At 41.0% G+C, this 15,773-nt stretch overlaps 1 protein-coding gene across 1 annotated transcript in view; it reads left to right on the top strand.

Annotated features, from left to right (window-relative positions):
- LOC102823278 (involucrin-like) overlaps window positions 1–15,773 on the top strand; it is a 337,127-nt gene that overhangs the window by 253,973 nt on the left and 67,381 nt on the right. The gene's annotated exons all lie outside the window — the stretch shown is intronic.

Below are 15,773 nucleotides of genomic sequence, written 5' to 3'. Positions count from 1 at the left end.
GCTGCCCCACAACGCCTAAATATCTGCTGTATTTTCCTTGTTGTTGACTGCCAGTTCTTGTTACACAGTAACGTTTATGAGTTCCATTCCTGTTCATTCACAGCCGGAGATTAGAAGAGTGGGATTGGAGAACAGGGCAGGTTTTCTTAATGTACTGTAGATATGGTATTTTGAAGCCAGGTACATCTGAGGTAGGATCTAGGCCCAGCTTTGTCCCATGAGTCACATAAACACTGCGAGCATTACACTGACTCCTTACTTATTGATTACCTTGTCATCTGACATTTTGCATTTACGACAATATTTTTTAAAAAAACACACTATCCAACGATTTTGTACATTCACGACTCAACTTTTGGCCAGAGTGCCTTGCCTTAGTCCTGGGGTCCTATTAAGACATGGACCTACTCCTCTAGGATAGAGGTGACTTTGAAGGTGAGAGCAAGTGGGACAGAGTGTTCGAGTATCAGATACATTTCCTTGAGTTTCCTGCTGTGTTATGTGCATTCTGTCATTCTATACCCATGGAATGTGAAGCATCCTGGAAGAAACTTGGATCAGACTTGACCTGGGTTTGGGCGGTTAACCCATTGTTGTTGTTAAGTGCTGTTGAAACGGTTCCCACTCATAGAAATCTTGTATAGAGTTTCTGAAGAGTGGCAAGGGATGCAATATTCTAATCTGTAAAATGTAATAATAATAATAATAAATGTAATAATAAGTTTTGGGGCACTTTCTTCGTCGCATACCTTGTGCTAAGTATTTGATGAGATTCCATTCATTCAGCAAATATTTGATGCATGTTACTATATGCATTTTAAGGAGCTCTGGTAGTGGGGTTACGAGTCGGGCTGCCAAACTCAAGGTCAGCAGTTCGAAACTACCAGTGGTTCGGTGGGAGAAAGATGAAGCATTCTGTGCCCGTAAAGATTTACAGCTTTGGAAACCCTGTGCAGGGTTACTATGAGTTGGAACCGACTCCACGGTACTTAACAATAACAACAACTATATGCGTTTTACACTCAAGGAGCTCTGGTAGCGCTGTAAGGTAACTGTTGAACTGCTAACCACAAGGTTTGGCAGTTCAAACCCACCAGTCGCTCCACAGGAGAAAGATGGGGCTTTCTGCTCCTGGAATGATTTACAGCCTCGGAGACCCTGTACGGGGTCGGAATCGACTTGGTGGCAGGGAGTGAATGTGAGTGTTCTATACTCTGGGATTAGCAAAGGCTAGGAGAGACAGTGTGAAGTTGGATATTTTAGTGGGGTGACAGGCAATAAATAAATGCATGGGTAATATGATTCCAATGAACTCTGGTAGTGCAGTAGTTATGAATTGGGCTGCTGATCTCAAGGTCAGCAGTTCAAAACTACCAGCTGGTCTGTGGGAGAAAGAGGAGGCTTTCTGTTCCCACAGAGATTTACAGCCTCAGAAACCCTATGCAGGGTCGATAAGGGTCGGGACTGACTCCACGGCACACCAACACACATACAATATGATTCCAGATAGTGGTCAGCTATGTAAAGAAAATGAAATATCACATCAAGAGTCCAGAGTCTGGTGAGAGAATAGTTAGCGTTCTAAGGAGGAAAATTTGAGATGTCAATGAAGTCATGGGGGAAGCCTCACAATGATGAAGATTATCTTTATAATGCTCACAACAGCTTATGAAAGTGTTGTTATTATTACTCCCATTTTACTGATTTAGAAACTGAGGCTTGGAGAAATTGGAAAAAAAAAAAAAAATCCCTAAGTAATATTACTAGGAAGAAGGTGAATCAGGATTATTAGATTCCAGGTCTGATCCTTGCCCACGCTTTTGCTATAAAATTTTTAAATTTACTGTTGTACCTGATTGGTGTGAAAGTACCTATGACAGCAAACACTTTGGAAACATATCTATGTATATTTTTTAGAGTAAAGTTCTATTGAGATATAATTTGCATAAATAAAATTTTCCCATCACAAGTATACAGTTTTTAGTAAATTTATATTGTTTCACCACCATCATCTCAGTCTAGACTTAAGACTCTGCCATCAATTCCTGCTCCCACCCCCAGCCTTGGAAAACCACTGATCTTTTCTCTGTCTCTAGGGTTTTCATATTATTAGAAATTTCACACCAATGGAATCACACATTATGTAATCTTTTGCGTCTGGCTTTGTTCACGTAATGTAATATTTTTTTGAGGTTCGTCCAGTATTGCCTAACACATCTGCTTTTAAGGAACACTCTTTACTATGTCAGAAAGAACTCCTCTGTGCTGATGAGCTAACTTGTACTGAGCTGTGTCTTAGATGATGCTGATAGCAGTAAGGATGGCAAGCATTGATTGAATGCCAGGCATGATTCCATTCTTTATCTTCAGTGAACTTCCAGATTAATTCTATGAGGGAGGAGGTACCATTAGTGTTTTATAGGCAAGGAAACTAAAGCATGTTGTTGTATGCGTCTAGCCGATTGTGACTCATAGTGACCCTCTTAAAATAAAGAGATTAAAGAGCTTACCCGTGATTATAGTGCTTAATTTGCACTGAGGCGGTCTCTTTACAAAGCTATGTCTCAGCCACTACTCTCTGGTTCCCTTTACAGTGTATATAAAGCTTTTGACTCTTTTAGCTTCGGATAGGACTTTGGAATTCCAATTGGAGTAATACACTAGAAAGGTGAATCTAAAATTAGAGTTTTAAGGAACGTTTTTATTGAATTTTTATTTTGGAATGGCCATATAGGAAGTAGTATGTCTTCATTAGTCATAGTGTAAGGATGTCGTAAACTAAAAATATACTATCTATGTAACTAGGTAGCTCTTAGGTGTTTGAGTTGTGTTTTAAATATTGTTTATGCCAGGAATGCCATTTTTATAGCAAGTATTCCCAGGGCTGTTGTCTTACTGTAAGTGGATGGAACTTAATTAGGCATCCTGCATTTTTAAAGATGTGTAAGTAATTGAATTGTATATGAATACTTTTCTCCCTCTTTTTAAAAGTTTTTAATTAAAACAATACATTTTAACAATACTTAATTTAAATAATACTTCAGAAGATTACATATGCCATGTTCCAGAGGAATTCTTTATCACAGGCATTCAAAATAAATTTGGAAAAGGTTTTAAAAAAATCTCTTGTAATATTTCTAGTCACATTCTTGTCTTTGTTAGATTATTAAGTAGGTTGGTAAGAGCCAGTTGTATGCCTTTTGCCATGATGAGTGCTGGATTCTTTGGAATAAGGATGCATTTTAAACCTTGACTCTGTGGTTTCTGGTAAGCCACTGTATACCAGTGCTACAGCTTCTTCACTTTCTAACATAAGGACTGTGGCATCATTGAACTAACTCTTCAAGTGTAGCACGGTTTTCATTTTTTAAAGGATTTTAAATTATATCCCAGTGTGCTGGTTCAGAATACCGAACAAAAAAGCCACTCATCATTTTTGAAGACCTGGTTTTCAGAATAGGAAAAATGATTCTATATTAAAATTTAATTCAGAAGTATTTTCTTCTAGTCTTTGTTTGTCTTTCCATGTGGTTGTAACCACAGGTAAGTATGCTGCCTTCAAAATGAGGAAAAGGTGACAACCATTGTTCCATACCAGTGGGCAGCCCTGAGGAGTGGCAGGTGGAAAATCCTTATGGCCTTGAACTAGAACCTTGCAAAAAGGTAGGATTTGGGGCAGAGGTGGAGACTTAAGAAAGTCAGTAAACAAGCCGTCTCTTTAATTGTCACTAGGATCTGTTCAGCTGTACACTTTGTGGTTTGATTGACTGCATACTTCAGTTGCTTAGGTCCCCGATGTGCAGAGCCAGGAAGTTGGAAGCAGGTCACACATCCTGTTCCTTCATCTATTCCAGGTTTCCTTCTGACTGGCACTAGCCTTGAAGATGTTGTTAGTAAGTGCCATCGAGTCAGTTTAGACTCATAGCCACCCTGAATAGGGTTTCTAAGGCTTTAAAGAATCTTTTACGGGAGCAGAAAGCTTCTCATCTTTCTCCTGTGGAGCAACTGGTATACCTGGACTACTATATTGCAAAGGCAACTCAAATGAGTGCCATTAAAATTGGAGGGACTAAAAATTGATTTATTTGTGTACTTCATAGAAGTTACACCTTGGTTATTATTATTACTTTTTTAAAAAGAAGATAGGCAAACACTAAAACAAAATACCTCCAGGAAACGGAGGTGCTGAGGTTGAAGTTGCATTTTTTGTTGTTGTTAGGTGCCACCGAGTGGGTACCGACTCATTTAGGTCCTTGGTGGTGGTCATTGTTTTTCTTCCCTCCCATTTCATATATAACTTGCTTCCCTAATGAATGCTGGTTTCCCTGCCAATCCACTGCAATGTTAATCATCTCTAAGCAGACTTTATGCATTTTACCCAATTGAGTTTCTGATAAAGTCTGGGGCTGCTTAGAAACCTGTTGGTCATACATTACTGGGCAGTCAAGCTTAGGCCTGTGATGGTTCCTCTGCCGTGTGCTGTACGGGACTCCTTTGAGCCTAGCCATCATCTCCTATTTCTGCTGCTGGAGGTCTGCCCTCTGTATTAGGGAGCGACTGAATGTGACGTCTGATAATGTCAGAGCGTACGTAGGGGAAGGACCTGAAGCTGTAGAACTTTGTCTTGCCAACTTTGCTTTCGCCTCTGGAGCCCATGGTTTAAGTTAATCCTGAAGTCCCCTTAGTTATATGAATCAGTGTTTTTAAAATTGCTTAATTTAGTTTGAGTTAGGTTTAATGTTAGTTATCATTCTCTTGTAATCGTTAAGTTAGGAGCTAGGGTTGAACACAAGAAATCCTTGGGTGCTAGTGTTAAGAGTCCGATGATGTAGATCATATTTTTAAGAGTGTCTCCAAATATGTGCAAAATAGGTCAGTATTCTGAACACCTGTGTGCCCATTGCCCAGATATCAGCATCTGTCAGCATTTTGCCACACTTGCTTCATTTAGATCTTTTTTGTTTTGTTTTGTTTAGTTTGCTGTAGTATTTGAAAACAAATCATTGATAATGATGTCATTTACCCCTAAATTTGTTCATACTTTTTCCTATATAACCACAATACCATTTCATATCTAACAAAATTAACAGGAAGTGATGAATATCATGAAATAACCTGTCCCTATTCAGCTTTCCCTGATTACTTCAAAGACGTCTTTTTTATTACAGACTAGGGAGAAAGATGAGGGTTTCTACTCCTGTAAAGATTTACAGCCTCGGAAACCCTGTTCAGGGTCGCTATGGGTCGGAACTGACTCAACGGCACTTAACAACAAAACAACAAGGGTTCTTTGAACCATGATCCACAGTCCACATATTGTAATTACTTGTTGTGTTTCGTAAATACTTGGATCTATGATCTTCTTCCCCCATCCTCTTTTCCCCATGCTATGATTGCTTTATAGAAGAAGCCAGGCTGCTTGTTTAGGAAAATGCCCCACATTCTGGATTTGGCTGATAGTTTCTGTTTTCTTTCAGACTCCTCCCCCCCCCAAATTCCTGTATTTCCACACACTGAAAGTTAACACAAAAGCTCTGTTAGATTCATGTTCAGCCTTTTTGGAAAGATGTATCTGGTGATGGTGATATATACTTCAGGTTGCGTCCAACATCTGGTTGTCTCTCTTGTAGTGATACATTGGGTTCAAGTGGTGGCAGCTTCAGTCTTTCACTGTGAACTCCCCCAGTGTTGTTAGCATCTATTGATGAATGTGGCCTAGATTAGTTATTTCATTAAAGGTGGTTGATTGTTGATGTTGCTGTTAAGTGCTGTTGAATTAGTTTTGACCCATAGTGACTCTGTCGGGTTTTCAAGGAGCAGCTGTTGATCTTGCAGTTCAAACAACTTTGCAGTCTGGTGCATTAACCCACAGTGCTACACCAGGCTGGTTGTTACATCTCTCTAAATGAACATGTTAGTTAAATGAGAATTGATCTGGCCAGTATATCAAGGAACACTGCCAACACCGATGTTGCTTAGTGATAGCTAGAGAATTAATTGAGAAAAGCAATGATTAGTTTGGTTTTAGCCATGCATTGTGAGTAGTGCACGTCATTAAAGTTGATTACTATATGCACAAGCTTACCTGCATGTTACTGTCTCAGGGTAATTTTATTGTAAGTCTTACTTAACAGCAACACTAAAATCTCCCCACCTACATTAACCCTATTATTTACATAACGTGGATGCTTGCTCATCACCTAAATTAGGAGATCATGACATAGGTAATGATTAATAGGTTTATGCCATACACTTCTAAGTGATGGGATACGTCATGATAGACTATCTTTTCAATAAATCATTTTAAGTTTCTGACATGTGACAACATTTATGCCTATTTTTCCTTAGAAAAGATAAGTTATTGAAGAGTTCAAAGCAAAACAAAACAAAAAACAGGAGGAGAATGGTAAATCTGAAGTTGCTTCTGTTTTACCAAGTTATATGGAAATGGACTTCTAGTGGCAATTTTCAACTACATGTTTGGAAGGGCTAGATTATTGCAATGTTTAGCAGGAAGCAGTTGGGAGTTCCTTTGAAAGGGGTGTAGTCTTAGCAAATGCGTTTAATTTATGTGTGTTCCATCCCGACTGGGCTGCACCATGACACACCAGCAGGCTGATTATGGGGATCACCTCAGTGTTTGAAGGCCACTGGAATACATATATTGATTCCACTCATCATAGGCAGGCCTGCCTTTAGCCACAATGTGCTCCTGGGAACCACACGGTAAGAAAGATCATCAAAAAGCAGCTTCTACGATTCCCATAGGCACAGTCTCATAATTAGGAGTTGGGCTTTTGACCAAGTACTTGGTCTAAAATAAATCATGGCTGTGATCAATAAGTCATAAAAGAAAGGTCTGAAAACTTGAAAATGGAATGAATCAGAGAGGCATTGAGTTTGGAGAAGCCATACAGTTGAGAAATCATTTCATGCTGACGCCTCATTTTTGGTGAATAAATCGAAGCTCAGAGATGTTAAATAGCTTGCCCAAGACCACACAGCTCATTATCAGCAGAGTCAGAACTAAAATGGGCCACCAATAATTGAGTGTTTCTTATGCATAGGCTAAGTGTTTTGCAGTGTTCAGATATTTCACTCTCACGACACCTTATGATGTAATTGGTAAGAGCATGTAGAACTCAGCTCTACTCACTACAGAGAATGTGGTCCTATCTACCTTATGGTACTGCCTTCCTGTCTAGTTCTTCTCTCCCTCCCTCCTTCCGAATATTACTTCTTTTTTCACTTTACCAGAGTGCCTTATTCTTAATGGCTCATAAGCATTGTGTATCGAGGACCTTCAGTATGTTATTAGGATTGATATTAAAAATGCCACCATCTCTAATTTATTAGAGAATGGTCAGTGGACAGCGAGATGTTAGCTATACCAAATGTTATAAGCATCAGTTATTTTGCTTGGCTTTTTGACATTTAAAACGAGTTAGATGTCGGTGGTTCACTGTTCTTTAGATGATGCCTAGGTCGGCTCGAACTAGTAACTCCTCTCTTTTGGTGTTAAGCATGAGCTTTCAAATTTTCCTCTGATTATTCTTAAAGAGAAAAAGCCACCAGTTTTACTCGACGTGCTTGGAGAAATATTAAGGAGATGACTTCCGATGGGTTTATTAGGCAGACTTTTCTCATGTGAGATTTTCATCATCTCTTCTTCTGCTACTTGTTTCCCTTCTTACTTCCACCACTCCCCTTCAGCGACACTAATGGCACAAGCAGAGATTGTATAAAGAACAAGCGTCCTTTGGGGAGATAGTTGTTTTCAGGGAGTGATGGGTGGGGTGGGAAGGAGTAAAAGTGAGATGCCACTCCGCTGGAAATGGCAGAGGGTGTTTGGTGTTGATTTTCTGAGTTTCTTCAGTTTCTTAGACTCCCGTTTTTTTCTCTGTCAGTGCTTCCGGCAGAAAGTTGCTTGTAGAGATGAGTACCTGTGGTAAGTGAATGCAGAAAGGATGGGGGAAACAGAAGACCACCTTGGTAATATCCAGGAGAATGCTCCCTTGAATGTGGTTTGTACTCTGGTTCATTGATGACTTTGAACAATTTATGGAAAATTAAAAACACAGTGGTTTTTGCTGCTATCCATCTGTGTGCCTGGAATAGGTTTTTTTTTTTTTTTTTTTTTGGTATGTGTGGTTGTTTGCTTTTAAATATTTCTAAATTGTAGCTCTTCATGATCTTTCTATTTCATACTAAGAGCTGAAGTGTGAAATGGTTAAATCTACCCATACTTATTTTCTTCACCTCTCCATTTGTGCTTGAAACTTAACAGCCAGCTCATGCAGTTGGTCCATGTTGCATACATGTGCTTCTTGGTGAACCATAGCACAGCTGACGGGTCTGAAACTGCCTATTTATAGCATCCTCTGAATAATTATCCTCTCTAAAGCTGTGTAGATTAACATAGCCTTTTCAGTGGAGGTAAATTCTTTTTACTCATAGATGATGAATTTGATTGTCTTCTCTGAATACACACCCCAACATGTCGCTAAAGTTGGTCAATTTAGTAACCAATTAGCCCACGCTGGAGTTTTCACAATAATCATATGATTTCCTGCTGGTTGAGGCCTTAGAGAACATGCGTTGTTGTTCCCACTCCTAGGGACTCTCTTTTGTTTCTGAGGAGGCACTGTGGGTTTGAACTGCCGTACTTGTGTTTAGACGTTTAGTGGCTTTCCCACAGTTCCACACCAGGACTCCTACCTTGAACTAGAGAGGAAACTGAAGCCGCATGATGCTGAGTGAGTTGGCCAGGTTACATTGTGACTAAATCCATATCCAAGACTAGAACTCTCTTCCCGTGACTTCTAGCTTAGGACTAACTACTGCCTTTGCCCTTGTCTTCCTTGTCTCACCCTACCCAGTATGCTGGTACGTGTCATCACAACATTCTAAAAACAAAACCAAATCTTAGCAGTTACTAGGATGATGATGATAATGATGATTTTGTTGCAGAAAAAAAAAGTTTAAAAAACAAGCCCCACTGGACACCTAAAAATTGCTTCCCCCCATTTTTTTTTGCCTCTATACAGTGTTAGTTCTTGTTCATTAACATTAAGCATTAAAAACATTGTTGTTGTTGTTAAGTGCCTTCGAGTCAGTTCCGACCCATAGCAACCCTGTATAGGGTTTCTGAGGAGCAGTTGGTGAGCTTGAACCGCTGACCTTGCAGTTCAAATGGCTTTGCAGTCTGGTGCATTAACCCACAGTACCACATCAGGACTAGCTATTAAAAAGTTACTTGTAAATAAAAGCCTAAGTCATGTGTTGAAATGAGTGACTTTTTTTGCTGACTGCTAGTCATCTCTTGTCTAAATTTTTACTTCTGTTCAAGGGCTTAGCAACTTCTTCTGATTAAATATGTGAGTTCTTCCCATGATAGCTGATGGGCAGTTCTTACATTATCATTACACAGAAAACTTTTTCCGGTAGATGTTATCGTGGATTGATTAGTTCCAAGCTGGTAAACTAGAAATAATATAAACCTTACACTAGAGGGACCAAGGTTGCATGTGGTGAGTTGTGTTACCTCTGTGAGTTCAAGTTTTCCCATCTCTCCTGTGTGAATATTAGGCAGGTGAAGCAGGTAAAGCCCCTGGCATGGTGCTACACATTAGTGTTTATCGATGTTAGTGTTCTCCCTGTGCGTGCTCCCCCCACGTTGGTGTCCGAAATATGACAGGAAGTAATGTTTTCACTTTCATCCAGGGTACCAGAAACTATTCAGTAAGTTTATCCTAGGATTTGGGAAATGTCCGTTTTCACCTGTATTGTCTTCATGGGCTTCCTACACCTAAAGAGCCTTTTTAGTTTCACCATCAGCGGCACAGTAGAAAGATGTGTTTTGAAGTTGTGAATTAGAGGGGCTGATACTGGAGATTTGGACCTAATTAGAGAGTGGAGGAGAGACCATTGGGCTTTGAGGTATGAATAGCTAGGTTGAGCAAACTAGGGTTCTTAGAAAAAGAGAAGTAGTCAGTTGAGAAATATATTGTCACTGCCCAAGGGTAGCAGTGGGAGTCCTGGTGTGGCGCTGTGGGTTAATGTGCCAGACTGCAAAGCTGTTTGAACTGCAAGGTCGGCAATTCAAGCTCACCAGCTGCTCCTCGGAAACCCTATACAGGATTGCTGTGGGTTGGAATTGACTCGACGGCACTTAATAACAACAACAAGGGTAGAAGCAAAAGTAAGAATAGGAGATGGAGGTGAAATTGTAGGTCAGGAAATTGAAGGAGTAGAGGAGAACGTCCTGTTAGGACACTGATGTTGTTGTTAAGTGCCTTTGAGTAGGTTCCTACTCATAGTGATCCTGTAGAGGGTTTCCAAGGAGCCGCTGGTGAGCCTGAACCTCCGACATTGTGGTTCAAATTAACTTTGCAGTCCAGCACAGTAACCCACTCCTGATTATTGTTGTTAAGTGCCGTCGAGTTGGTTCCGACCCATAGCAACCCTGTATAGAGTTCCTGAGGAGCAGCTGGTGAGCTTGAACTGCCGACCTTGCAGTTCAAGCCAGCTCTGCAGTCGGGCGCATTAACCCACAGCACTCACCACAGCAGGACTCCAGGACTTCTGATAGTCAGGAGTTAATGGAGATGTTGAGGGAAAGTGTCTGCCTCAGTTGATCTGCAGCTTCATGGGTTCCTGTTCCAGCAGGAATTGTGTGTGTGTGTGTGTGTGTGTCCCACTCTGTGTGTCAGCTTGACTGGACCTTGATTCTCAGTGCTTTGTATCCTCTATTTTGTGTTCTGATGGAATTATCCTTTGGGCTGTAAATGCTTACCTCTCTGATGTTAATGAGGCAAGAGGAGAAGCCTTTATGTTAACCAGACAGAATGCTATCTGCAGGATTAGATTGTATCTTCAGATAGCAAAGGGATTAAACAAATGAACAGAGACAGAGCGACCCACTGAATACAACCAAGAAAGAGGAGCCAGGAACAGAACGTGTCTTTTTGATCTGGGGGTCCGTGTGCTGAACCTCCTAGGCCCAGGAGGAAAATTGATGCCAAGACACATTCCTCAGGGACTGCCCTTCCTACAGCTGTTGAAAGGAGACAAGGACCTTCCTCCTAAACTGTGAGCCAACAGAGAACCTTACCCTAAAATCAGTGCTCTGAATTTGGACTTCTGTGGCGTTGTGGGCGAATGCATCAGACTGCAAAGCCATTTGAACTGCAGGGTTGGCGATTCAGGCTCACCAGTTGCTCCTTGGAAACCCTATACAGGGTCGTTATGGGTCAGAATTGACTCGACAGTACTTAACAACAACAATCCCCTAAAGTTCTGTTAGTTGAAGGCATCCATCCACTTGTGGTATTTCTGTTCTAGCAGCATTTAGAGGATGAACTAAGACATTGCGTGAAGGTATCCCAACACTCCCAAGCTACAATGGCCTGTCTGCAATGAATGTGGAGGAACTGCTCACACAGTAACTCATACCAAAGGAGAGCTTTCCTCTTGTTTTATATGTTACGTCTTTCTGTCCAGCTGTCATTGCTAATAGATTCCTCATTCACATTCAGAAGTAGTCATCCTACTTACATGATGGGGCTTCAAAAAGTTAGTGGAAAAATGGAATTAAAAGATATCACAAATAATTTTTCTATGCATGTTTGGATGTCCCCTCCTATGCACTTGATTTTTGTTATTGAGTGCCATCGAGTCAGTTCCCACTCACAGTGACCACCCTGCATAGTGTTTCTGAGGAGCAGCTGGTGGGTTTGAACCGCCGACTTTGTGGTTAGGAGTACAGCACTTAACCTATAGCCCTGCACCAATCTGTTGTGTGTAAAGATTCTGACTAAAAATTTGACCAAAATGTGGCTCTGTGGTGAGCCCAAGGTATACCTGGTTCATCAGAGGAGGTTGGCTGCCATCTTTTTGTTTTCTTATTAATTAAATTCTAAGAACAGTCTACTTTGCATTTTTCTCCCTACAGCAACCGTGTATAAGGTTTCCAAGGAGCAGCTGGTGAGTTTGAAGGGTCGCCATGAGTCAGAACCAACTTGACTGCGTCACTTAACAATAACAAAATACTATACACTTTATTAAGTATGCACATCAGAAGCATCTTTAATTGAACTTTGCTTGCAGTTCTGCAGGAAACTCTTTTTTTCCGGAGGTTCCTCCTGGGCCTAGCAGCCTCACTTGAAGCCTTGGTAATTGAGTGGTGTGAGAAGGGAGGAGCCGGACTGGAGGGGCCATGGAAACTATGTTTCTTATTTGACTGCTTGGAAAATGTGGCATGAGGGAGTTGGAGGTTCGTGAAGTGGGGTGACCAGGGTCTAGTTTGTCATTGTGGAATCGGCTCATGATTGTAGAAGGAGCACCGCATGTGTGTTTCTTGTACTGTGTTGGTGTGTGTTCTTTCTCTTTTCTGGAAAGAGCTTTATTATTCCCCAAAAGAAGAGTTGATATTCTTCTTGAGTTTCCACATAAATTATTGTATTTGGATGCCAGCATTTTAATGGAGATTGTCATGTTTTCAGACTCCTTTGTTTACGATGAAATGAAATGAATATTTCAGAATGAGCATTGTAGGGTAAAAGGAGCTCTGGTAGTGTAGTGGTAACGAGTTGGCCTACTAACCTCAAGGTCAGCAGTTCGAAACTACTGGCCGTTCCGCTGGAGAAAGATGAGGCTTTCTGCTCCTATAAAGATTTACAGCCTCGGAAATCCTGTACAGGGTCACTATGAGTCGGAACCAACTCCACAGCACATCACCACCACCACCACCATTGTAGAAAATATGACTTATTTGGATTATCCCCACCCTTGCCTGCTGGGAAGTGTTTTGCCACCTTTGCATTTCTCTTGTGGTCACTTGATTATACATTGCACTTTTCTGTAGATAAGGAACCTTGGTGGTGCTGTGGGTTAAGCATCGGGCTGTTAAACTCAATGTCAGTGGTTGAGACCCATCAACCACTCCGTGAGAGAAAAATGAGGCAACCTGCTCCTCTAAAGATGTACAGTCTCATAACTCCATTCTGGCCTGTAAGGTGGCTTTGAGTCTAAATCAACTTGATAATAGTGGGGTTTTCTATAGATGATTGGAAATTGTGAGAACAGGGGGCCTGTCATTCTCATTTTTGTGTTTCCTTTAGAATGCTTTCTAAGTAGTTGCTGTTGCCCTGGGTCACATGTTGGCCAACTGTACTCAGGCGTGGAGTATTGCTCTTTGTTTGGATGGGACTAGTCTGGAGTTCATAAAGCTTTGTTTTGTGAGCTCTTTAATCAGGCTGTTTCTTACTGTGTGTTCTGCATGGGGATTGCAGGAGTAGTCAGGGATTGTTTTCAAAAATCACAGTTTTACCTCAGTTATTGTATTATTTTTATCACACATTTCCTGAGCTAAAAACCCATCCTCCTAAGGATTTAGCTTGAAACACACTGATAGAACAGTAGCAACAATTACAATGAGTTCTTTGAGGGGAAAGTATCCTCTTGTGCTTTATCTGCATCCCCTGGCCCTGAATCCCAAGTGATTAGGAATAGAATGTCCTTGTTGTTGTTAAGTGTCTTTGAGTTGGTTCTGACTCAGTGACCTTGTATAGAGTTTTCAGAAAGCGGCTGGTGGGTTGGAACATCTGACCTTGCAGTTAGCAGTCCACCTGGAAATTGCCACCTACAGTGCCACACGAGGCAATTGGTGAAATATAGAGGCTTCTTCTAGCATGTAAACTGACGTGTGTGTTAGTTTGGTATCTTTCCTTCTCTGTTCTTTCCATTCTTTTGGTAGAGCTAACTTACAATGTGAATTTCCCCCCATCATTCATGTTGGCTGATGTTAGCAAGTAAATGTGTAGGCTGCTTGGGTGGAGTTGTCTTCTTCCTCCTCCCACCCACTCTCTCTATGATTTGGGTGTGGTGGTGAGTCTGCCACCACTTCCTTAACACTAGCCCCCACACCCCCTATTTTTAATTTTTTTTAAATAAGAAAAAAAGGAGAACTATGGGGCATGCTTATGTGATTTCTCCTATAGATGAAAAAACGTTAACATGTAAAAGAAGGGCAGCTGGTGGTGTGTGGTGTATGCCCAGGAAGGTGAGCTTGCATCCGGTTTTCAGAGTTCTTCATATTTCATATCACTTGCACCTAAATAGACTTATTTGGCAGCATCTTTTGCTCTGAGTTTACACTTGTCTCCCTAAAGGGTCCTGGTGTGGGTCTGTGGGTTAATGCACCAGACTGCAAAGCCATTTGAATCACAAGGTCAGTGGTTCAAGCTCACCAGTCACTCCTCAGAAACCCTATACAGGGTCGCTATGGATCGGGATTGACTCGATGGCACTTAACAACAACAACAGTGGGGCTCTAGAATAAGCACTGAACTGCTAACTGCAAGATTAATAGTTCAAACCGACCAGCTATTTATTCCATGGGAGAAAGATGAGGCTTTCTGCTCCTGTAAGAGTTACAGCTTTGAAAACCCTATACAGGGTTGCTATGAGTCACAATTGACTTAATGGCAGTGTTTTTGTTTTGTTTTCTGGCTAAATGGAAAATGCCACCCCTCTGAGTATAACTTCTGTGAAATGAATAATTTCTAGTTTCTGTAAATTAGTAGTATGATTGTACAGACTGCCTGGGCCCACCTTTTGGGTCTTCCTGTTACTAATTTTTGGCCTTTGTTGTTACTAATTTGTGGCCTTTGTTGTTATTATTTTTAATTCCTGTCAAGTTTCCAACTGATTGTGACCGTGCATAGAGTTTCCAAGGTGAATTTGAACCACTGACCTTGAAGTTAGCAGCCCCGTGTATATTCTACAGTGCCACACCAAGACCTTGTTGTTGTTGTTGTTGTTGTGTGCCGTGGAGTCGGTTCCGACTCATAGCAACCCGGTACAGGGTTTCCGAGGTTATAAATCTTTACGGGAGCAGAAAGCCTCATCTTTCTCCCACGGAACAACTGGTAGTTTCGAACTGCTGACCTTGCGGTTCACAGCCCGATTCGTACACAAGTGAATTAATTTGCTTGGACTTCAGTTTCCTTATCGGTAAAATAGGACCTATTCCAGAGAGTTTCCCAGAAGTAGTCCAATTAGTGAATTAGCAGTAATACAGTATACTGCATATAATAAGTACTCAGTAAAATGTTTTAAAATATGGGCATATTATTGATAATAGCTTTCATTTCAATACTCTGGTACTGTTTTTAGAAGAATCATTATCTGTCTTTTAGAGAGAACAATGTATTTTCAAATCAAGATCAGGTGGAATTGTTTGAGAAGTATGTATGCATTTATGAGGACAACAGAGAAGAAACTAGGAGCATCCCAGAAAACCTGGATTCCTGTGATACTCTATCCAAACAGGCTGATGATACTGTTCCTTTTGGATTGCCAACATGGGCAGTGTTCCTACACAATTCACAACAATAATAGACTCCCTGCCTACGGACTCTCAGTACAGTATCTGGGCAGTGGTTTCAAAACTGCTGGTGAGGAGACTGGGATGTGATGCCAGAGTTAGATATTTCCTGGGAACATTCTGATGGCTGTAGGATTGGGAGATAGGATTGTTTTAATGATCTTTCAAGCCAGTTGATATCTGCTACATTCAGTGGGATTGAATTCTAAGATATAAGTCAGCTGTTTCTTCAAGTATCCGCGTGAGTCAGAAGCTGGTCTTGTCCCTGCCCTCTCCCTAACATAATTCTCAACCATTTCCACCTTGCACTCTGCTCCAGCCACATTGACCTTCTTGTTTTTGTTAAACAAGCCAAGTAAACATACTTGCCTCTGGAAAGCTGGTA

The sequence above is a fragment of the Chrysochloris asiatica genome, unplaced genomic scaffold, assembly GCF_000296735.1.
Source record: "Chrysochloris asiatica unplaced genomic scaffold, ChrAsi1.0 scaffold00206, whole genome shotgun sequence".
Classification (NCBI taxonomy): domain Eukaryota; kingdom Metazoa; phylum Chordata; class Mammalia; order Afrosoricida; family Chrysochloridae; genus Chrysochloris; species Chrysochloris asiatica.
This window is presented reverse-complemented; position numbering and strand designations above follow the sequence as displayed.